This window comes from Thermobia domestica, chromosome 17 (assembly GCF_964235325.1).
Source record: "Thermobia domestica chromosome 17, izTheDome1.hap1.1, whole genome shotgun sequence".
Taxonomy (NCBI): Eukaryota; Metazoa; Arthropoda; class Insecta; order Zygentoma; family Lepismatidae; genus Thermobia; species Thermobia domestica.
Genome location: NC_137470.1, coordinates 45,910,615 through 45,935,373, shown reverse-complemented (window position 1 = coordinate 45,935,373; position 24,759 = coordinate 45,910,615). Strand labels below are relative to the sequence as shown.

Sequence of the window (24,759 nt, the reverse complement as noted above, 5' to 3'; positions counted from 1 at the left end):
CATCTCCCTTCCTATGATTGACCATAACCATAGTGATTTATCATGCATTTATTCAACATTGCTCTTTATTAGTCCACAAGCTTCCAAATTCAACAAGAAAGCCATCGTAACATTTGATCAACCATTGTACTGGAAGAGTCGAATTATCATAAACAGCGAATCCGCAGACAGTCCTTTAAAATCTTTGGTTCCATCTAAGAATGAGCTTCCTTGGATGCATAGGCCATATTATGGAGGGGTCTGGTTTGTCAGAAGTTTTGCAAGTTATTTATCCTGAAAAAAAACTGTAAGGCATATTTTGAGTGGTAAAGCAATCTCTAGGCCTATTCGTGCTCACAATATAGTAGACTTAGCTCTCAATGTGTTGGCTTTGTTTGAGACATATGGAGTTGGCATTGACGAAGACAAAATTAAAGAGAAAATAGTTGACTTTGAAGAAATAAAAGAAGTTTATGAGGACATTCTGAATGAAACTAAATCAAGTGAACATTTTACTTCATCATCTTCCCTTCATAATATAATAGGCTCTGTAGAAAAATGGAAGCGATCTCTGAATAGGAAAACTGCTCAACTTTGGGCTCAGTATATTGAAATGGTTTCCATTTTAAGAAGTTTCTTATTAGCAGAACGTACAGGCGACTGGAGCTTGCATTTGAAATGTATATCAAGAATGATGCCGTATCTTGCAGCTTCTGGACATAATCATTACACCAAGTCCACTTATATTTATTTGCAGCAAATGAAACAGCTCGAAAATGACCATCCTGATGTGGCATCTGAGTTCCATTTTGTTGTACGAAGGTGTGACCGATGTTGAGCAGGACTTGCAGGTGATTTGGTAATTGAACAGACACTTATGAGAACTTTGAAAGCGTAGGAGTTTTAACCCATGGGCGTGGAATGACGGAAAATCAACGAGTTGTATGGGTACTATCAATGCATGCATGCTCTCAAGTAAATTCCTCAATGCAGGATCTCACGGGATTATCGTACAGTACAAGAGAGCAACGTAAACATATGTCTCAGAGCCGTATGAAAAGAGATGCATGTGATACAAATGAAAGTTATTGATTTGTTGTCATCATGCCAACCATTTCACACAGAAAAAGAGTTAATATAACAAACGGAGTAACCGCTCCTGATTGTGTCAACGTTAGCGAGGCTAAAAACGTAGGCCAGAGGATTCTTCTAAAAGTGAGTGGAAATTTTTCAGATATTTTCACATTTGTGAAAAAAGACTAGGTTATTACAATATCTTACAAAAACATGATACACACTGATAAAGGATCTTTCAGCATCGAGCACAATCAGCTATTCCAGAGGCTAGCAGTAGTTGCCATGAAAGCAGGCATGAACTTGGAAGATGTCATGGAATACGAGCTGTGTTCGGTTCCTTTAAGTTTGTTTGAAGATGAGGAAATATTTCGACCAGCAAACAAAGCTTCCTTAGCTAGCACTTTGTGGAAAATGTCCTGGAATTGTTTAAGTATACCTGGATTTGTTTAAGTATTTCTTCTACAGTGTTTATCTGTAGCTTCAATTCATAAGCCTCTATAATTAAATGTCCAATATATTTGGCAATCACGCAGAAAACAACACCGAAGATTTTACACTTGTGTTAATTTAACACACAGACTGTGTGTCATTTCAACTACCGTCATTTGACACACAACTCCAAATGGAGAGTGAGTTGTTCTAATCACCTGTTTGTGTTACATTTTAACACAATCACGTTAACACATAGGCATGTGATTGAAATAACACAACGATCTTTTACAGTGTAGGATTAGGATTAGGATTCTTGTTTTTAGGAGAGCAATAAAAGTATATCTCAAAATTATATGATTTGTATAAATAATATATATTAAATATCTACTGTTGTTGATTAGTGTAAAGACAAATACAACCGAAATGGCTACAGTAAAAAGAATTGGGAAATAAAAGGAAAACTACTACTGTGCTACTGATATAGTGCTACATATAGCACTAGGGTACATGCTTATTTTTCCACCAAAATTACTTTAGACTTTTCTGAATAAAGAATAGTTTTGCCCTCAGTATTAGGTTAAGTTGGCAATTTTTTATGATACTTAAGTTGCCTACCATAAAACATTCAATCATATTTTCTTATACACATAAAAATACAGTAAGGTTTCGTTAGGTTTCAAATTAAAAAAAATACAATTAACGAGCTTCTGAAAGGTATTGTATGGTCGAATAAGGGAGTGGAATGTGCCCTTACGCAGATTACTGTGATATTTACACCAAAGATGCCTCATGCTCAAAGATAATTTCGACCAGAAAATCAACTTCAAATTCCTTTGAATTTCGAAGTTATAGCTGAAAGTTCGAAAATCAAAAATGTTTCATATATCGGAAACGACTTGAGATACGAGTGAAAAAAAAAAAAAAAAACATGAATATTCCTTACTCAAAGATTCTATCAGGAAACAAACAATGTATTTTGCATTTCGAATTTCTAGCAACAAACGCGTGGAAAAATGTGCGAATTCAAATCCTTTTTTCTTTATGTTTGATTCACCACTTTCTATTTTCCACCATAGAAGCAGCACTAACCCGATATAATATTTTTTCCATAGTTTGATACCTGTGGTGCAATTTCGTGTAAAATGAGGAAAATCAAAGTCGGGACACTGTGTTTTGCCCGCATGATAGGCAACCCACATTACGCTATAAATGTTTTGTCTGAAATAAGTACTGTCAAAAGTCAAAGATGGTCGATTTTGAGTTTCTGGCTCTTCATGAATGGTTCTACATGGCAACATAACTTACATAATCGTACCTCTTCCAGAAACCCCATAACAGCTTGTGCCACTGATTTCCAGTCTGTCTTAGTAGAAGGGGCGGATCGAGGACCGACTTCTAGGGGGGCGGTGGGTTGTCATAATGCTACTTTTAATGGCTCCAAACTCTGGGATGGATTTTATTTATATATAAAAACAATAAAGTTTCTACTTCTGGGGGGCAATCGCCCCGATCTCCCCTGGATCCGCCCCTGCTTAGTAGGATACCAATATCTTACAATCGTGACTTACAGAAAACAGCTGTTTGATTATCCCTATATGTAATATATACCCGAATATAATATACAACATGCTATAATGAACAAGATGATGATAATACAAAAATATGCAAAATACTGTTATTGATTTTTTTTTTTTTTTTGAATAAGAAAACTTACAGGAAAGTGAGGGACACTGTAATTGGAATCTTCAATCACTATACGCGTTTATTACTGGAGCGGAAAGCACACAGTTTGCTTAAGATCCCTGCAGGTCGAAAAATTTTAGCTAGGTGTGAAGCACCTGAAAGGTAATAAACGATTGCAGTGGCATGTGAACAACACCCAAGACATAAGATTTTGAGAGATATATTGCCATGCCGGGCCATTCATGAAGAGTCAGTAACTCAAAAGATACCATCTTTGACTTCCGGCTGTATTTGTATCGGCCAAAACATTTGGGACGCAATGTGTGTTGCCTACCATACAGGCAAAATCGGCGTCCCGACTTGCGTTCTCCAATTTTTACACAAAGTTGCACCACATGAATCAAACCATGTTGAAAGTATATTATAGATGGGTTACTGTTGCTTCTATGGTGGAAAACAGAAGTTGGCCACTGAAACATAAAGCAAAAAGATTTGAATTTGAATATTTTCGACCCGTTTGTCGCTAGAAATTTGTAGGGCGAAATATATTATTTCATGTTTCCTGTAAGGCCCTTTAAGCAAAGTATATTCATATATTGTTTCATTCTCGTAACTCAAATATTTTCCGAGATATAAACAATTTTTGATTTTTGAATTTTCAAGAATAACTTCGAAATTCAAAAGGAATTTGAAATTGAATTTGGAGATGTTTGAAGTTATCATTGATATGAGGTGCCTTTGGTATTAATATCACAGCAATCTGTGTAAGGGCATTTTTCACCCCCCCCCTCTTATGGGCAATACCTTTTATCCTTTATATTAATATATTAACGTAAAGATAACAGCTCATCACACTATTCTTTTTTTTTTTTTTTGTAATAATCTGTAACAACACATACAAATGGAACACTTACACAGACACATGCATACGTTACGCGAGGGGCAGGGTTGCTCAGTGGTATATCACTTACTTCTGGTGTGTGGGGTCCCTGGTTCGATCTCCGGCCAACTGAGTTTGTGGTGGACAACATTGTGTCCATGAGTTTTCTCAGGCAATCCCCTTTCCTCACAAAATCTCATTTCTCCAATTCTCCATCATCATTCACTTCACTTAGTCATCGTATCCGTTAGCCTAAAAGGAATAAGTAGCATATTAAACTAAAAGAGGTGATTTCATTACATTACGTTCCAAATTTTACATGCGTTCAAAGCTGAAGGCCGGGGCTCGGTTCCTGGTATGAGTTTAAGTTTTCCGATCCTACTTTAAGCTGTGGATCCATGTCTCATATAGTACCGGTGCTGAAATAGATACTAAACTTCAAAGCAACCAATAAATATAAATTATACTATTGACGTCATTAAATTTGGTTCTCTCAAGCATTTATGAAACAATAAATAAAGTTGCAATCATATCTTATCAAATTCAAAATCAATTCCTATGTGCATTTCGATGTATACATTTCGACAAGTACTTTTAGTGCGGCAGTTTAGCTAGGATATTTCAACATATTGTGCACTTTTTGATAAAAGCACCAAATTTGGCACAGAGCTATACAGATGTAAGATGAACAAATTTGGATGTGGAGCCATCGGCCAACTGACCCCTGGCGGCCGTGGTAGCCATTTTCCAAAATGGCCGCCATTGGACATCCGAAAGGCAACAGAGGTTAAATAAAGTTTGTTGCTGAAGGTTTTAATAGATGCTTTGAAGATAATTTGTAAGTTATATATGTTTAGTTCATAATTTTACATTTCAGAGCATTACCCGTCGCAAGCACACAGTGGTGTGTATTCCAGACTGGCCTTCTTGCACTTGCCTTTTTTCATGCAGTCTTTGCATTTGCAAGAGACGAGCTCCCCAGCAGATCTTGGATGCTTCGGGTAGCGTTGTCCATAGAGGTTCATCACGCCGCTGATCTTGAATCAACCCCAGTCGGTTGGTGATGGCAGTGTTGGTGCAGAAACCATGGCCTGACCCCAGATATGTCCGCCCTGATATACTGCTCTTCGGACGTGCTGCTCTTGTCGGTGGGATCAGCTAGACGTTGCTTTTCTTTGCAAACAGTTTGCGATGTGCCTTGTCAATGTTGTCAATGTCCGTTTCTGTGCTTGTTCTGTCATAAAGCAGTATGATAAACCTTTCAATTATGTGCATGGCGTCTTCATTAATACAATCTGGTGCAGTGGACAGAAGAGTAAGCGTCTGCGTGAGCTCAGGTAGCACTGTCCACACTGCCCATGCTGTCCTCTTTCCACGTCCGGCGAAGCAGGAGACCGTGCCGCAGCCCGTCAAAGCATGAAACATCGATAGTGCCTGAGCTTTTTCAAGACCCAGAGCCTGAGCAATTTCATGGGCTGCCAGACAGCGGAACGTCTTCCCCGAGCCGAAGGATACCCACACTTCAGTTTCCTCATTCAAGGTGCGTGCCAGAGCCACCGCCAGGACAATAATATCAGTGTCTACTGTGCAGATGAGGAACTTCTTGTGACCATTGTGAGCAGCGTGGGCGGCATGCAACATAAGACGGGTATCGGCCTCCTCGTGGTTGCAAGGTGCCATTGCTGAAGTATCCAAAAGCGCTGGCTTTCTCAAGACATCATCTCCTTTAGTGATGAGCAACTCCTTATCTTCAAGCTGGAATGAGTCGTAGAGGATGTCAGAGAGGAAAATGAACAGCTCTGTCTTGTTTTCGTCGACTCTGAGGAAGTTTGCCCTGTTCCCGGGTATAGTTGAGTTACTCACCACTCGTTTTCTCACCCCTTTTCGCCGTTTGGCTCTTGCTGCACCTTTCATCGAGTTTCTTATGTAGCGGTCCCACACCAGGTCCAGTCGCGTGGCTTGATGAAATTTTGAAAGTATGTGAGGCACAAAAACTTGTTGGGAATATTCTTTAAAGGTTTTTGCCGTAGCAGGCTTCAGCAACTGGATGATGACTGCTCCAGCTAGGACAATGCAGCTAGTTGGAGGAACCTCAGACCTAGGCTGACTGAAGTCTTCTAGACAACTGAGAAGATCACTCTTTACACCAAACCGGATGCCACCGCCGTCCGATAGTGCAGGAGGGAAAGCTTGGTTTTCATGTTTGAAGAATTCGTCTAGATTTCCATCCCGGTTATGGCATCCGATATAAGACAAGAGAAGAGGTTCACGTTTTTTCTGAAGGATTTCATTTGCTGCTTGCCCTTTGCTTGAGGTTTTGTTGTAGGCTGACCAAATATTTTGATATTGTTTCTTTTGATAGGATAATGTATGGGTTTCGTTCTCTCCACCATGTGTTCTCTGACAAATTTGTCAAACTGCACCTGTCCCACTTTATATGCACAAGGGAGGTCGTCTACAGCTCGACATGGCGCGATCTCCTTGGTGTCAAGTACCAACAGATCTTGACTATCCTCTTCAAATGGATTCCCAAAGTCTTCCATCACTTTGATCACTGACTGTACATCTTTTTGGAAAGCAGTTTACACACTCGATGTGTGGTCATGATGCTTTGTGTCTTTTGATCATTCATGGTTAGAGTCCTGGAACTCTTCGATGAGCCTGGCAACCTCTGGTCCTGCCACCATCCACAGTCGCATTGCGCTGGGATTGTCAGTCAGACCTACTACACCTTCGTCTCCTTTTATGGCTGCAATGTTCTGTTCGTGGGCCTGATCGATAGGGATGGCGGAGAACGGTCTACTCGTTTTGTGGACTGTGGAATCCCCTGCGAAGAAATCATCGGCGATTTCAGGGTGTTTAGTAGGCAGTTCCACCACGTCTCGCAGATACACAGGAATCCAGTGCGCGTAGTTGGTGTGATCCAAGGCATGGAACCACACTGCTAGTTTTTTGAGGCCATCGACGTACATAGCTAACTATGCTTGGCGCAGAGAGCGCACGTACACTAAGATCGTCAGTTCCAATTCCAGTACAGTTGCCCAGTAGTGGAACTGGGGGCAAGTCTCCGCCTTTTGCAGCACCACTGCGAACTCAAGTTACTTGGTGCTGGCGTCACGCAGCTGATCAATGTAGTGGTTGTATGCCTTCTGCGGCAGGGTGAAGAGGGCTGCTGCTGTTACTTGATGCGCTCTCCTGGTTCGAGTGGCATGTGATGCCCGCAGGAAGGAATCCGCATACCCGGCACTGGTGATCTCTGCCTCAACCAGTGCTTGCACCTATCCGCTCCCTCGCAACAAGTCACCAATGGTCTTCAGCGCGCCATCTCGATATGAAGACCTCCGAAGAGGATGACGTACTTCTCTTCACCATACACCTGTGGCCACTTCTATTGGAATTGCTTTGCCAGTGCAAAAAGCGGTTGGTCGAATGTGAGCATTGGAATCTGGCCAGGGTTAAGATGTTCCATTGCGTTCCTGACGACATCCACGGAGTGCTTGATCATAGCGACGGTATGGGCACTCTCCAGGAAGAGTGGGATTAGTGAGGTGGGACAGATAGCCCGACTTGTGTTACTGGACTGTAGACTTGCGTGGTATGCAGCCCATGAAGTGTTTTGTAATGGAAAACTTTCTTTTACGGCTAATTGGATGTGTTGTAGCCAAAGATACTCTGTTTCAATATGTTGCTTGAGGCCGCTGCTGCTTCTCAGGAATGTCACGTTGGTAACCGGTATCTGCGTGTTCTTGATGTTGCTGTTGACGGATGGAACGTTTGTATAGTATTGTGTCAAACGGTCAACTGATTTGAGATATCTTTCGTTCGACCCTCCGAGGATACTGATGCAGCGGTCAACACTGGCTCCATGGAAGGCAGGATGTAACACCAGCGAAAGTGCATGACTGTTGATTGTTTTGAGGTCGTAGAACTTGGATTATGGTCGATATTCTCTACTATGTCTGTGGTGAAGACTTTGCCTCTCATCTTGGGAGGGCAGACTACTGTTCCCCAATTGTGTGGAGAGATACAAGACTCGGTCGTAAGAAATAGAAATTCCCATGTGTGACAGCTTGTCGACTAGCTTCCTTTTACTAGTGTGTGCATATAGCATGAGTCCAATATAAATGGGAAGAGGCATCTCCTGCGTGGTGGCGTGCCGGACTGGTAGAGATGTACTGCCTATGTCGGCTCTTCGGTGCTTCACACAATTGAATTTGAGGATTTGGGTGATAGGCAGTGCCGCTTGTGTAGTGCTTTCTCTAAGGTCTTTGATACTTGATCCTTCAAAAATCATAGTGACTAGGGCAAGCAACACGCATGGTACGGAATACTGTTGACATTCTGGAGAAAATTCGTTGAACACATTGTCATCTCCGAAGATGTGGCATCGCACAATTTGGGCAGCGAGCGCCAGATGGACAGCACCAGTATCTGTATCCAGTTCACAAACCTTTGCCAAGGCATCGCCGAAGTCTTCATTAAATGCAAGCAGGACATCGCGCCCCTGGGGAGAAGCTCAAGGTCATTGAACCTTTTCATTGAATGGGTTGAACCATATCCTGGGAGAATGCTGTAGCTGCTCCCCTTGTCTTTACGTGTATTCCTGGATGGACATGTTAGCGACATGTCACTTCTTAACATATGAAACATAATGACCAGTCTGTCTCTGTTCTTGCTGTTCGGCCGGAGGTGGACTGTACTGTTTCTGCTTCTTCAGCACGAGGCTTCACGAGTTTGAAGACCTTCGACATTGTTCTCGAAACAGAGAAGGAAGAATGAGTAAATATGTAAATTAGTATTAAAAAGCAGCATCTTTCGAGATTTCAAAGCTAGCCCAAATTAATGATTGTATATAATAGTCCGGCACTTTAGCTGGATATTTCAACATATTATGTACTTTCTGATAAAAGCAGCAAGATTTACACTCCAGTAATATCGTATCTCAAGTGACACTCCGGGAATTTTTTTTATAATTTTTTCAAAAATTACGGTTGTATCTGTAGTTATGTAATGGGAATGAAAGAGTTAAGTATTACTGTTGTAGATGTTGAGCCTATATATATATATATATATATATATATATATATATATATATATATATATATATATATATATCTTACAAGACGGCATGTTTTTATTCAAAACATTCAGTAAACATTCACTAAAACATTCACCAACAAACTTAATCTAATTTCTGTCGTCTTTCGGGTGTCCACTGGCGGCTATTTTGGAAAATGGCCACCACGGCCTCCAGAGGTCAGTTGGCCGATGGCTCCACATCCAAATTTGTTCATATTATATCTGTCTACCTCTGTGCCAAATTTGGTGCTTTTATCAAAAAGTGCACAATAGGTTAGCTAATCCGCAGTACTATTTATTAGTATTTGGATTAGGAATTAGATTTCTGGGCTTTCGGCAACTGTGACCATGGTAGCCCGTCACACACATATGAAGGATAACGTTCCTTGGCGATCACATTGACCAGGGAATTCGAGAGGAAGAAATGAATGGGAAAGGAAAGAAGCGGCCTGGGAAAATTATGTTAGGTACCATCCCGGCATTTACCTGGTGTGAATGAGGAAGACACAGGAAAGAACTCAATCATAATCACTCGCCTGAAAAAGCTGTTACATCTTTTCGATTGAGTGGATACATTATTATTATTATTATTATTATTATTATTATTATTATTATTATTATTATTATTATTATTATTATTATTATCATAAAGTTATTATATAAAGTTATTATTATTATTGTTGTTATTATTATATCATAAAGTTATTATAAAGTTATTATTATTATCATTAATAATAATACTAATAATAATAATTTTACGCATTGTTGAAACAAGCTAACCATTGTCTTACTAATTTCAACATTAAACTATAGGTGTAGCTGATCTCCAATGAAACACACAGAATGGTCTAAAGAAACCTGAGTGTTTTAAATAAATACATAAAGATATGTTACATATAATGGAGTAGTACGTGATTCGTCACTTCTGAACCATTTTAATTGAAAGTAATTGAACTAATTGGATATTATCAGAAAAGAGGACTATATTCAGCAAAATTCTATGTTTTATACGAAGGCTATCATACGATTTTTATTTAAAACTTCAGAAGAGAGTGGCTGCTAAGCGAGTTCTAATCAGGGGCGAACCCACCGGTGTCTACCAGGTACAGAATCCTCCCAAAACTTCCTAATTCAACATTTCATAATAAAATTATACTTGTTTAGCAGGGATATGATTGATGTGACATGAAAATTTTGATCTTACACTTCATCTGGACTCTTTCGTTTATAAAAAAAATCTAGCTTTACCATTTTTTTTCTGTAAATATAAGTGGAAGTATTTTAAAATTACTTATCGTCTTTTCAGGTGCAGAATAATACCCGTTCAATACTGCGTAGACGTCATGGCTTGTAGTATGGCACGCTCGCTCCCCGAAAGTTTGGAACCGTCTAAAAAAAAAAACTTCTGGGTGTGCGCCTAGGTCGAATATTTGATTGAATTCAGCTGTAAGAGTGGGAGTTACGTGAAAACCTTAATAAACGCATACTTCATATTCTGTTACAATCGAACAAAGCTATCATAGAAGATATATATATTTTTAAAGATGACGGGCGAAAAGATTCACGTTCTTGTTCTGGACTATATTTAAATCCAAATATTGAGGTTGGTTGTGAAACATCAAAAATAATACCCTACATTTCATGTAAATCTACGATTTTTTAATGAAAGATGAATAATACTTTTAAAAAACTGAGTGGGAGGGATATTCCATACCACATCAAAGGGTTAAATTCACTGCTCAGTCCTGATGGATTTTAATCCCAAGTACAGCGGATTACTTTACATGTGGTAATTATACATAATATTGTATCCACACTGCATCCAAATCGAACAGTTGTAATGGAAACTAGCGTGTAACAAGATGGTACCGTGGCTCAGTGGTAGAAAGCTTATCTCTCGTGCATGAGGTCCCTGATTCGATTCCCGGCCAAGTAAGTTTCTGATGGACAACATCGTGTCCGTGGTTTAATCTGGGTTGTTCCGTTTCCTCCCACATCTCATTCCAACAATTCTTTTATCATCATTCAGTTGCCTTATTCATCGTCTCCCTTAGCTTAACGGGCACAATCGCGGAATCTTAAAATTCATTCACAAAGATTTCATTTTTTTATTGTTTAACATATTTTTATCCCGTGACTAATTCCACATGAGAGACTGAATTTAATGCTCACTCTCCTACGATTTTAACCCCAGTTACTGAGCCTTATGAGAAAAACACCAAAGAATATGTGCATTGAATTATATCAAAACCGAATGAATTTTAGAAAAAAAAAATATCGTGAAACTTTGAATGAAATCGCGCCAATAGTAGACTAAATCCATTACCTTGTTTTCTACAAGTTTAAATTCTCTGTATAGGGGATAACTGGGAAGCCACAAAAAATGTAGGACATATTGAAATTGAACATTTTAAAACAAAAATTATCGTGGAACACAATAATGGAGATAAGGAAGAGGGGAAATTCGCCCTTACATTCTTTTTAAGATTTAGCCTCAAGCTTAGGATATATTTACGATGCCGTAAGCAAAATATACATTAATTTTTGTCATATTGGAATATTTTAATATGTTTTATATTTGAAAATAGTATCGTCCTCCTTAGCGTGACGGGACGTGAATGTTATTTCCTTTTATCTTATTTATACTTGATAGACTGCATTTCTAACACTTTGTGTGTTAATCACGTATTTATACGGAGTGGCCGATCTTCTGCAGTGTGTGCATTACGTTTATGTACGTGCTTCCATTGAAAATGTATCTTCATGATTTTCCTCTATGCTTGTAGGAGTTAGCAATCTTGGATTATTCCTTGAACTTTGTAGCTATAATTTTGTCACTACACTGAGAAAAATCCAATCTACCGACAGCGGTATATTGTACAAATATACAGAACCCTCTCGCTTACTACAGGAATAAGTACAGAGCATACATTATCCGTATGTTTCATAGGCACTGCCCTTATATAAATGTAACATCACGCCGTTTCATGATGTCTGATATCTAACAGTCTTCCTTATATTACATACATATATGTACGTTAAGTTCGTCAGCTGTATGTAATATACGTACATCTGTATGTGAGATCCTGACCGCCTATATTGTTTCATACAGAAAGTATGTACAGATGGAAAACTTATACAGAAAGTATTATAAAATATACGTTATCAGTTATGTTTGCTTTACGTGAAGTCCAAAAACTAGAGGATTTAGAAATGCAACATACGTACACCGCATACATTTTTCTCAGTGTAGTTAATGGGTAAATGATCGTTACTTTTCTGTTAGACTCGATGTCTGAAACATATATGCTAGTTATTTGGACACTTGCTACAACATCAGCCATTCCAAAGTACTTTGTAAAGAAACTTGTTTCAAAGCTTTCATCAAAATTTTACAATGCAAGTGCTGAAATATAATCCAATGTTGAAAAGCATATATGTTTTCTCAATCTTTAATTATTTTTTATTTATATATTTATTGATTTATTATTTTAGTGAATTTCATGTAGTGCATAATGCACATTACAAAACAGTAATATTATTGGAATGTAAAAGAAAGATTCAAACTTTGGAACTGTGCTCGTTACATTATTTTTGGATTTCTAGATTTCGAGATTTGACATTTTAAAATGTAGCCAAGATGATCAGTATTCTTGGGAAGGTGAATGTATCCCAGAGGACAGCATTCAAACTGAACAACAGGCTTATTTCTGCAAGCGGAAAGAAGGAACATAGTATGTTTTATCAAAATTGGATATATTTTACGAAAGTTGTAGTGGAATAGGCTCACAAACACAAATATGCAATTCCAATCGAATGTCAGAAGATTCGTCAATGACTGCTTCTATTATTATTATTATTATTATTATTATTATTATTATTATTATTATTATTATTATTATTATTATTATTATTATTATTATTATTATTATCTAAATTTACCCTAACTACGATATAACTCGCCATTTAACTTTACGGACCCCAGTGGCAAGAAAGCTTTCGGCCAATTAACGCGTTCTAGGCTTTTTGCTTTCTACGCTTGCACTTGAAACACATGCTTTCATACAATCTGCCTTTTGTTGTACTTGCAAGCGATGCTTTAGACCCTTCGCAGAGCGTCATAGTATCACTGGCCGTTCATTGGCTATTGACTTGACTTGTAAAACGCTTGCGTCAAGCTTAAATGGAACGCTGAATGCAAGGCTGTCCCCATGTAACCTCGTTACTGGAATCCAGTTTGCGGTATGTTTGCACATTTTCCAATCAAACTGGATGCAAGCTTGGTCGACTTGCGATTCAAGCTTACAGCAAGCTGTTCGCAACTTGTCCCTGCTACTAGGGGAGGACCTAGTCATGAGTTAGGGATAAAAGGAAACACTAGTTCTTAAATATTTTGGTCCAATTTCAGCACCAAGGTTGCATGTGAGACGAACATTAATTTTAAAGCGTAATCCAAGCAACGTATTGCATTGAAATTTCAATACTTTCCTACTGGTAATCGAACACGAGCACCGTTCACCAAAAAAAGCTCGTGTCCTAGCCACTGGACTAGTCCTTACATTTTGAAGTAATGTATCTGAATTCGACAGTTTTGATTTGTTTTAATGTAGCAGAAGCTTGCTTTGTTTATTGGAATTTATCATCTCTTTTGGGCATGGATCATGTATGAAATGTTCGGTTTTAACATCGGATACGACCTATCTGGATTGAACTTGGCCGTCGTAAAGTATTAAGCCAAAATGTAACATTTTTGTCGCATAAACGAAAGCGTTCTCCTACATTTCCTGCCTACTACTACTGCTATTTACTAAACATGCTAACTTGGGACATAGTTGATAAACTTTTTCTAGGTCAAAGAGATAATATTTAGTTCCACATTTGATTAGAGTTAAAATAATTTTAAAAACCCTTACAGTAGTTTATCTTGATTAAATTAAAATAGATAAAATAATAGGTTCAGCTCAAACGTTGCTATAGGTTGTCATAAATAACCCACAATCGTGGATAGTTGGTTAATTACTCTCCTCTGAAGCAGAAGACCGAGGTTTAATTACCAATAGTATTACAGTATGTCCCGAAATATGCTTTACAATTCCAAGGTCATATAACTCGACTTGAGTTAACTTTGAGAAACTAAGTAAAGTTTGTTATGTAAGGTAATGAACAAATGTTTTGTTTTTCAAGGTGATAGAAACAACATATGTAAAAAAACGTATTTTTCTTTATTTTTGCAGGGTAGTAGGAGCACCATAAATGAATCGAAAAATGGAGTCAACATAGGAAAAGGCCCAGTGTGTGGCTTGGTTTATTAAAAACAAATCAGACACCCAAGTTCAGAGAAATTTCAGAACGCGATACAGGAAACCACCACCCTCTCGGCTATCCATAAGAAAATGGCACAAGAACCTCATGGAAACAAGCAGTATGAATTTGAAACACCAGGTAGGCAGGCCAAGGAAAAGTGACGAAGGTATGGGGAGAATTCAACAAGTTTTCCAGCATTTACCACAGAAATATTTCATAAGGCATCAGAAGAAGTGCAAATAACTTGTACAACAATGCACAGATTACTCCGAAAGCATCGTTGTCTGTTCCCATACAGAGTTCAATTGTTACAGGAAGTAAAACCAGATTATAAATCAAAACATGGTGCATTTGTTGAGGGCTTCATTTCACGTGAGATAAGGATGAATAATTTCTGATTAACGTTACATTTTGAGATGAATGAACTTTCCATGTGTGGGAAAGTTAATAGAAATAACGTACGCATCTGGGGCTCGGCGAATCCACATGCTGTAAAGAAGGTGGTGAGTGATAGTCAAGAAGTTAATGTTTGGTACTGCATGTCATTTGACCGCATTTTAGAGCCGCTGTTTTACGCCGAATAAAAAAGAATGTTTCAAACTCTTTGGACATGCTTGTACTGTTACTGATACCACAATTTTATGACCGGCATCCTCATGTTCTGTTTCAACAAGATGGTGCACTTCCACACTAGGCTTTACCAAGGAGAATATCCTTAACAGGACTTCTGCACAACATTAAATTGGAAGAGATGGCCAGATTCCCTGGTCTCCTCGATCCCTTGACTTCATTCTGCGAGGTTATGTCAAGGCCCATGCATGATATTGCTGATTTGAATGCAATAATAGCGGCATCTATTGAGACAGTAGACGTTGACGTGTTAAATCGGGTTTGGACTAAGTTGGAATTTCGACTAGATACTATACGTGCCACCAGAGGCGCGCATGGAGAACTTGACCAAAGAACTAGGAAACAAATCTTTTTGAGTTGGTGCATCAGAAAAACTTTGTTTCTCTAAGTTACTTACAAGTAAAGTTATATGATTGAAATTATAAAGTACCTTTTGGGACACCCTGTACATCTAGAACTGATCCAACGTCGAACTGTAGATTTAAGTTTCAAACAACTTTCGTGAAGGAAACTGAAGGTAATCTCTAATCAATAAATACATTAAAGAACAAACAAAAAAGTGTAACTCTTGAAATTAAAAAAAAAAAAAATCGATTGTACATAATACTATATTTTATGTTTAGATTTATAATTACTTAGGAATTTATATAGAAGTACTTAATAATATTTACAATTTTTAATTGCAAATATTTCGGAAATAAAAGAAAATTGCACTAACGTTTAATATTAGGGTTTATAATATGTTTTAAACTACATGAATTACCGTATTTTAATATTTAAAAAAAAGAAGCACGAGCGTCAGATATTGTCTTTTCAGATATACATTATCGTGTTAAGTGAAAATTGTTTTCAAAAAATAAACAAAACAAAATAAACAAATAATCAAGCGCATGTATGCACAGTGAGCTCAAGTTATTCACAGAGTAATGTTTAATGTTCCTTTTTTTTAATGTTCCTTCACATTTTGAGTTCTTGGATTTAAAATAAGTTGTGCATATTTTGTTGTACTTGCACCTTGTCCCTGAGTATTCGTGTCCTAAGAGAGAGAGAGAGAAAGTCATCTTTAGTTAAAAAAAAAAAAACTCTGGAGAGGCAAAATTTAGCAGAATTTTGTATCACGCAAGATTTTCTGCACCAAGCTACGAACAGATTTATTGCTTAGCCGGGACCTAACTATACAATCTCAAATAAACGGATATCATGTGTGCTTTTTTGTTGGCAAGTGCAGGATAAAGAAAATCATAGTTATATACTTTGATAAGCATCTGGTTGTGTACGAACACTGAGTACTCACATTCTTGTGCACGATCTTTATTTACGTTCTGGGCGGAAATAAACAACTATTGTAGAATCTAGAGTTGCGATCTGTGTTAATTGAAAGACAGAATTACACGAGAATCATCTAGAAAATATATGGGAAACGTACGTACAGAGATAAGAAGTACGTATGCACCGTCTAGGCTAGGGTTTCTCAACATAGGGGTCGCGAAGATAAGCGGAAGAGTTATATTTGACCGCTTCAGTATCACTAGAAGAACAAAATAATTTTGCATTTTGTAATGCTTTCGTGCCATACATCTAAATAGTAAGATAAATTACATTTTTTTTCTTGCACAGAGTAGTGACAATCATATGTGTCATAGAGAACACATTGGATTATACACTTTATACATCTATGCAATACAACAACAATATCCAATACCTAAAACACTGTCACATGTTCGTAAAACCCAAGTGAAGAGATTGAAAACATGAAATATCTCTAATTTTGAATAATCATTTTTGTAACGGTTGGTTCGTAGTGTCGTATACGACACATGATAAAACAAAATGTCTCTTTTTTCCTCGACACAATAGAAGAGCAAAATAGTGAACTGCTTATTTATCCCCAAGGTTCTAACAAGATAAATCAACATGCATTACAAAAATAAATAAATAACGCGTTAAAGAAAGAGAAGTAGAATACTTAACGTAATTGAGTCATTTTCTGATTTCTGTGATATTTTCTTCCCTCCAAAAACGCTCTTTAGGACCAACCTAAAGTGTACTTCAATTGTCAAGCTTCTATCTGGCTACAAGGAAAAGACGAAAAAGACGCAAAAGACGCGTATCGTACGTGCCATGTTGTCACTCTATCAGGACAAATAATGCTAATTTTGTGTGTCATATATGACACTCGACGTCAGAAGAGGATAATTAGAATCTAATACCGGAAAATATTTTTATGAAATATTATTTTGAATTTTGTTCTGATAGGCATATTTTTATTTTTATACATACTGTTAAGAACAACAAAAAATAGGTCTACTAAACAATTTCATCAAGTGCAGAGTTGTTTAAAAAAACATTTAAATGAAAGAGTTACGATATGAAACTGCTTAGAACTCCATATTGAAATATCGGAAAAATACAAATGCAACAAAGCCTGCGTATTGGAATACAATTAAAATTGAAAGCTAATGAGATACCTGAGCATGATGTGATTTCAGTAGTGCGGCAATGTTCAGTTTAATCTTTGTCGCGCATATTATCAAGTCATTTAAAATGCTCAATAACATTTTTGACAACTGTCCAAGCTTTTTAAACCGTAATTAGGAATATCTTTATTTTTTATCATATGACCTAAAATTAAGGGAGTTATGAAATTTTAAATGTTTCAAACGGTCTCTATTTGAAATAGTATGACGAATTGGATTTGATATTTGCAATATGAATGAAGTAGCCAAATTTGTTTCTAATCCATTCGCTTTTAGGGAAGTCACTGTATCTACTATATACAAAAAAAAATGACTCTACTATTATAGAAATAGATGGATATCGTGAGATATCCGCAATAGGTATGTTAAAAATCCCACACAATCTTATTACAAACCAGAAATTAGAAAAGGGTCGCTGGCAAGTGGATGTGATAGGAATTATGTTGAGAACCACTGGTCTAGGCTGATCTCGCTGTACTTCTTCTAACGCAGTAAAGAAAACCTGCACCAAACGCTTATTGTACTTTTCTTGCCTGGTAGCAATAGCGTCAGGAAAGCCAGCCTGTAACCTGAATTTACGGATTTTGCTTCTAAATTTTTATCTCCGACTGGGTGTTAATTCAACACATTCTCTTTAAAATGAAGATATCTTTTTACTTAAGTACGATCGTCAAATAGAAGTACTTACTATTAACACGAGGTTACATTATAATAATCATTCATATCTGAAAACTTTGTGTGTATTCAATCCTAAATCATACGTAGTTCACCTTGAACACACTTCTTCAATGTTGAAACTTTCCAGATGATGTAATACTTGCAGCGAAACCTGGAATAAAAAAATGTAATGGTAATAGCAAATTAAGGGTGAATTTATGAAGGGATGATAAAATCCTATCGAAAACTAAAACAATGATGGTTGGAACAAAGAAAATAATGCCAATTATAAAATTTAGAAAGAGAAAGTAGTACAGTCAGTGACAAAAGTTCTTTTCATTTGACGAAAGCACTTTCGTAAATAACTTTAGAATGGAAAGACAATTTGAGTACAGCTTTCGGTAATTTAAAAAATGTAATTTTCTCTACCTTCCAGCCATACCTCTGTTATAACCAAAATAAATTTTATCAAAAGGAAATAACTTTTGTCGCCAACTGTATAAGTGACCGGTTTTCAGTATTAGGTAGTATTACCAGTAAATATCTGTAACATAAACGGGAAATAAAAGCAAGAAATGACTTTTAAACTATAGAACTGAACCCACCAGTGGATATCATGAAAGAGCTATAAAAAGACTAAAAGTATTTGAAATATGATGGTGGAAAAGAATGGAAAGTGTTAAGGTGAAAGACAAGAGAAAGAGAGACAGTAAGGTTGCTAAATTATACAAATATAAACAATATTGCAGATAGTTAGAAGAGAAACATGGTATAAGATTAAGATATTATTTTAGGATAACCAGTTTTGCTAGCAATGCGATAAAATGTAAGGAATAAGATTGGCGAGGGAAGGGAAAGAATTGGTGAACAATATTAAATTATACTATTTTACACCAATACAAAGAGATTAGCAGCGGACTGAAAAGTGATGAATCTGAATTTCTGAAAATTAACATATCATTAATTACATTCAACAATTAGCATAGTATGCATGGTTGTGTGTTATTATTAGTAGGTCCCTAGCAACGCTAAAGTTTACAAATCTTATGCACAATGCGGCCGCAGTGGCTCAGTAGTAGCGCGCTCGCTTCTAGTGCGTGGGATCCCTGGTTCGATCCCAGATCCCACTAAATGATGGACGAACACCGTGTACATGAGTTTCCTCAAAGTTGTCATTTTTCCTTCATTCCACTATTCCATTCATTAGCATAATTGCTGTCCGACTTAGTCTCGGAGCATAATTCGAAGGATCCTATTTGGAATATAAGCAAAAGAAAGAAAGGAAATATGTACAATCAGGACCATTTTTTTTTCATTTGATGAAATTAGTTTCGGAAATTACTTCAGAATGGGAGAACAATTTGAGTACAGTTTTCAGTAAATTAAAGAAAATGTAATTCCTTATCACCGACCAGCCTTACTACCGATATACCTAAAATAAATTTTACCAAACGGAAAGAATTTTTGTTGTTGACTGTATAAGGAGAGTCTAATTACTTGCAACCTTAAAAATTCTTGTCTGTCCTATACGTAACAATGAATAACGGGAGGTACATTCATTGTTGTACTTTTTATGTTACATTACAGGGCAACAAAATAATATTATTGCATAATAAAATTCCTTAAAATGACTTTCTCAAATGTTTCTAAATGAAAACCGAAGAGATGTAAGAAATTTCACGAATCATACTTTATCTTAATGGTTAACGTTAATAGAATTGACTTACGAAATATGTTTCACCACCCGCTTGCAAAATGTTTCGCAGCCAATGATTTCAGTTTTATCTGGGCTTCTTTACTGACACTCTTCCACATTCTTTGTACTTCATGTATACTGGAGAAATATCTCAGAATCACTCCTTGGCAGAATATTTCCAATTCCTTTAGCCGGTACTCAATAGCGAACTCATACCAAATGTTAACATTCTCTTCATTAACAAATCGCTTTGACTCTTCCTCACATGCTTTGATGAGCTCAGTGTTACAGTGAAAGTCAGCTAAGATTAAGAGATCCATCATATTGTCTTCTGAGATACGAACTTTCCTGGTGTACAGATAGTACAAAAATGCTTTATATGTTTCGTAGTTGAAATGATTGTGCTTTATTTCGACTGTACTCAATATAGATTCAATCCAGCACTCTCTGAACATGCCCCAGAAGTATTCACAACTTTCTCTTAAAACACCCTTATGTACAAAAATGGGCTTCTTTTCTACTAGAATGGTCAGGTCACTACTCGATTCAACATCAAACAAATGCTCTATATTATCGAAATCAGAAGAAAATTCTATCGGTTTCCATGTGATGGGGGTGGATGCTCTAGAAATGAAAACATCACTCAGTTGAAGCACACATGTTTTCACAGGGAAATAACAATATGGCTTATCTTTCAACTGACCCCAAACAAACACTTCATCCTTCGTATTTCTTGCTGCAGATATATAGAGTTCTGGTGATGCAGCTATCTCTACAACATGACCCAACATTTCAATCGGTAATTTCCTTGCGTTTGCTTCGCAATAGGTGTCCTGAAGACCAAGTTGCCCGTGGCAATTGCAACCCCATGCAAATACCCTACCATCATTTGACAATGCTAAGAAATGATCAATACCAGATGCAATGTCAATAATGAAGTTGCTGTCAAATCCAGACACTTTGAAGCTGTCTCCGTCAAAACCCAGATTTAAATTGTTTCTAGGAGTCATGAATTCCAACCATGGGCCCGTCGTCCATGAGTACACTTCTCCAATTTCTGTCAGTGCAATACTATCATTTGTAGTGCATGTAACTTTTACAATTCGGAGAGGGCTAAACTTGTAAGGAGTACATTCTCGATCAATGTACGAACAAAAAATGCGTGTTATGCGAAAGCCATCTCTTTTTTCTCTAAATTCAAACACTTTACCGTCATCAGTTCGAGCAAGAAAACATCTATTACCACCGGCCACTTCAACAAAGATACTCTGAAGAATATCTCCTGATTGTGTAAATTTCTCCGTTTGTAGAATTTTGTTCTTAGTTACACTTGCAGGAATGACAAAATGACACAGATCACCACTGGTAGTTATGCCTACAATTTTTCTGCTGTTAGACAAACACGTTATACTTTCAGGTTTTATGTTCTTCACGCTCATTTGTGATACAGAACACTTGTTCCACACTTTGGCGGGTCGAAATATATATGTTGTATCATCACTTGTAGACAAGAATATAATGGAGTCTGCTCCAAGTACACTAATTGCTTTTATTTTAGATGTTATATCTTGTGGAATATCTACGTATATTCCATAACTTTTCATGCTTCTCACAAAATTATTCACTAATATTTCTGTCATTGTTTTTTTTTTTTTTCACTAGAGCGATTGAAGAATTGTTGTTGTTTGTTTTTGCACAGAGAACAAGCGGACGTTCTTACGCGCTTACAAGGCGTGACACACAGCACACTTCCTCCTATCTAACTGGCAACGAAGACCTTGGCGATGCGCTACTTGTTGGTCACACGGACTCTGTGTGCAGAAGTCCCGTATGTAAGTGGATAGGAAAGAGCGCAGGGTAAGAAAGAATAAAAATAAAAGTAAAAAAAATGAGAAAATGATGAAATAAAGAAAAAAACATTGCAGGTTTCAAAGTAAGCTATTTCTATTACAATTCGAATTTAATTTTACATGGTGAGTAAAATAATGGCATTTGCTTTCTTTGTCGTTGTACAGGGAACATAAATAAACTGATCCATATCCAATTCAGCCCCGCAACTTGGGGAAGAAGAGATACACCAAGTGGTCGAATATAACAGATATTAGTGTCGAGTTCATAGTTTTCGGGGTATCTGAGTTGAACAGTGTCACTTTCGATTTCATTAAAACCCAAATTCAGCCTCGCAACTTGGGGGAGTTGGAGGAAGGAGATACGTAAAAATAATCGGAAATGAGCAATATGAGTGTAGAATCCATACTTCGTCGCTGAGGTAAACAGCGACACTTCGGATGCCATACTACGCAACATGGGGCAGTAGGATATGTAAAATCATTGAAAATGACCGATGTCTGAGTGCGCTTCAATAATAGTAAAAAGTGACTGACTAACGAAACATATTATTTTTTTCTTATTTAACTCAGCGAAGCTGGTAATTGACGCAAGTTGTATATATAATGTACAAATGAATAGTGATTTAATATTACAAATCAATTATCTACACTACGTTAGCGTGTCTCATCGTTTATAAACATTATACTCATAATGACAATTATCATAATGGAATAAATTATATGAATTTGAAACTTTGCATTCTGCTTTTTTCTTTCTTTTTTAAAGAAATACATCTAGCATTTTTGCATTTAATGCGTCACTATTTCAACAAAGATGACAACATTATACATACCGTTTTCCTTTATGTGTTCGTTACATGCTGGAATTAAGTATCATCTTTTTAAATAAATGAAACTATTTCACGTAGACTTTTGAAATTTAGAAATAAAGTATAGAATGAGGTATGTAGATCAATATTTATGAGAAATACCATATAATGTTCTATACACTACTCGGAATATATTTATTTAAAATAAATGTTTCTTAAGTCTGGATGTTTAAAAATATAAAACGATCTCGACTTATTTGTTTACTTATTTTATTAATTAATGTATTTAACAATCACTAGATTCAGCTCAAATGCCATTTTATATTGGATATGCAACAACAACAACAATGGAAATAATTTAGGAAACCATCAGCCAGAGCCTGTTTAGTAGATACCATCCCGGCATTTGCCTGGTAGGACTGAGGAAAACCCTGGAAAACCCCAGTCAGGTTGGTCGGCAGGGGGAATCGAACATAGGCAAATTGACCAGTGAGTTTTTACACTTTTTCGACCATGTTTCTGCAATAAACGCATTGGGCACACCTGGTCGAAAAAGTGTAAAATGTTTTTTTAACCAGCCATCCTTCGTGAGGTTTTCCTCATTCACGCCAAACAAATGCCGGGATGGCACCTATCATATAGATCCCAGGCCGCTTCCATACTTCCCTTTCCTTGGATGGTGTGATCGCCGAGTGACGTCATCTCTCATGCATGACGAGCTAACATTGCTATAGATGCCGAAAGCCCGAAAATCGAATTCCTAATTCATGCATCAAACAAAAACTTACGTATTTAATCTCTCAAAACTGGAACATTCAAACCAATAACTAACATTAATCTAATATTTAAAAAAAAATTGTTCGTGTGTTTGTCTGTCTGTCTGTGTGCGGCCTGAATATCAGGCGAGTGTATCGAGAGTTACGAAATTTTGTCACAGGTACCTTGGTCCAAGTCCCAAACCAAGGCGAAGCGCTTTTGTCAAAATTCGAACCAGGGGTAGTAGAAAATGACCGATATTAGTGTCAATTCCATAGTTTTCGCCGTTACTGAGATCAATGGTGACACTTCCAATAGCAATGGCTTGAAAATTCAAGTACCATTTTGACGTGGGAGACCCGAGTTCGATTCCAGGCGGGAGCTTATGTGGTTCGGATTCCACGTTAATCAGTAGGTCCACGTCTCATATAGCCTCGCTGCTGTAAGGAACGCTAAACTAAAATCAACTCAACTGGACTCAGCTACCATTGAATGCAGGCTGGGAGTCAGCAGAAAGTTGAGGATACCGAGACATGTAAAAATAGCCCAAAATGAGCGATATTAGTGTGAAATCCATAGTTGCGGAAATCAATGTTGATACTTACACAGGCGTTGACTTCCAAATACAGTCCCCGTGCGAAGATTAGGTATATTCAGCCAGTACTTAATATAAGGAAGTTTTCAAGTTTATTGAGTTTTATATTTACTTACAAGAAATTGAATTATTTATATAGATTACATATAATTTATTTAAACAGCTGTCTTTTCTTAGTATCTTGAGTTATTTAGTAAAGCCAGCGACCAAAATTATATACGTTTGATGCAATTAGTTTCGTAAATAACTTCAGAATGGAAGGACAGTTTGAGTACAGTTTTTAGTAAATTAAAAAGGAGTATAATTTTATGTACCCCACGATACGTTTGAGCCATACCACCGTTATTCCTAAAATAAATTTTACCAAAAAAAAAAAAAAAAAAAAAATTGGTTGATGATTGTATCGTGATATGATTGTACATAAATCATTGTATCGTGATATGATTGTGCATAAATCATTGATCAGGTAATGGCTACTGCTTTGAAACAAGTGCAAAGTATGAGAATTAAATCAGTCATATCTGTGGTTTCGTGTGGAGAAGAAACAAACTTGTGAACCAAAGAAGAAATATAACATACAACTTTGCAAACGGAGGCAAATAAACCTAAAGTAACCACACTAAAGACGAATAATTTACCGCGTAGTGATCGTGGTTCAGTGTTCGAGGAGCTGGACCAGTAATCTACAGATTCGTGGTTCGAATCCACGTCGTGCATATTTTTTTTACTTTAGGAGTTTTCATGGCGATTGATCGACGATGACACACGTTTTATTATATTCAGATATTTGAATACTCGGATGTTTCAATACTTGAACTATCAAATCTTCATGACTAATAATAGTAATAATAATAA

The 24,759-nt window shown here is 37.0% G+C and overlaps 1 long non-coding RNA gene across 2 annotated transcripts in view; it reads right to left on the bottom strand.

The window, feature by feature from the left end:
• Window positions 1-24,759, bottom strand: part of LOC145674532 (uncharacterized) — a 240,926-nt gene that overhangs the window by 100,910 nt on the left and 115,257 nt on the right. Inside the window, exons 3-4 of one of the 2 annotated variants that reach the window (XR_014128969.1) lie at window positions 18,230-18,370; window positions 4,158-4,303 (exon numbers count right to left, since the gene is read on the bottom strand). This is a non-coding gene — a long non-coding RNA (uncharacterized LOC145674532). Of the gene's footprint in view, window positions 1-4,157; window positions 4,304-18,229; window positions 18,371-24,759 lie in introns of those variants that run through there. The other variant, XR_014128968.1, reaches the window with a different exon arrangement.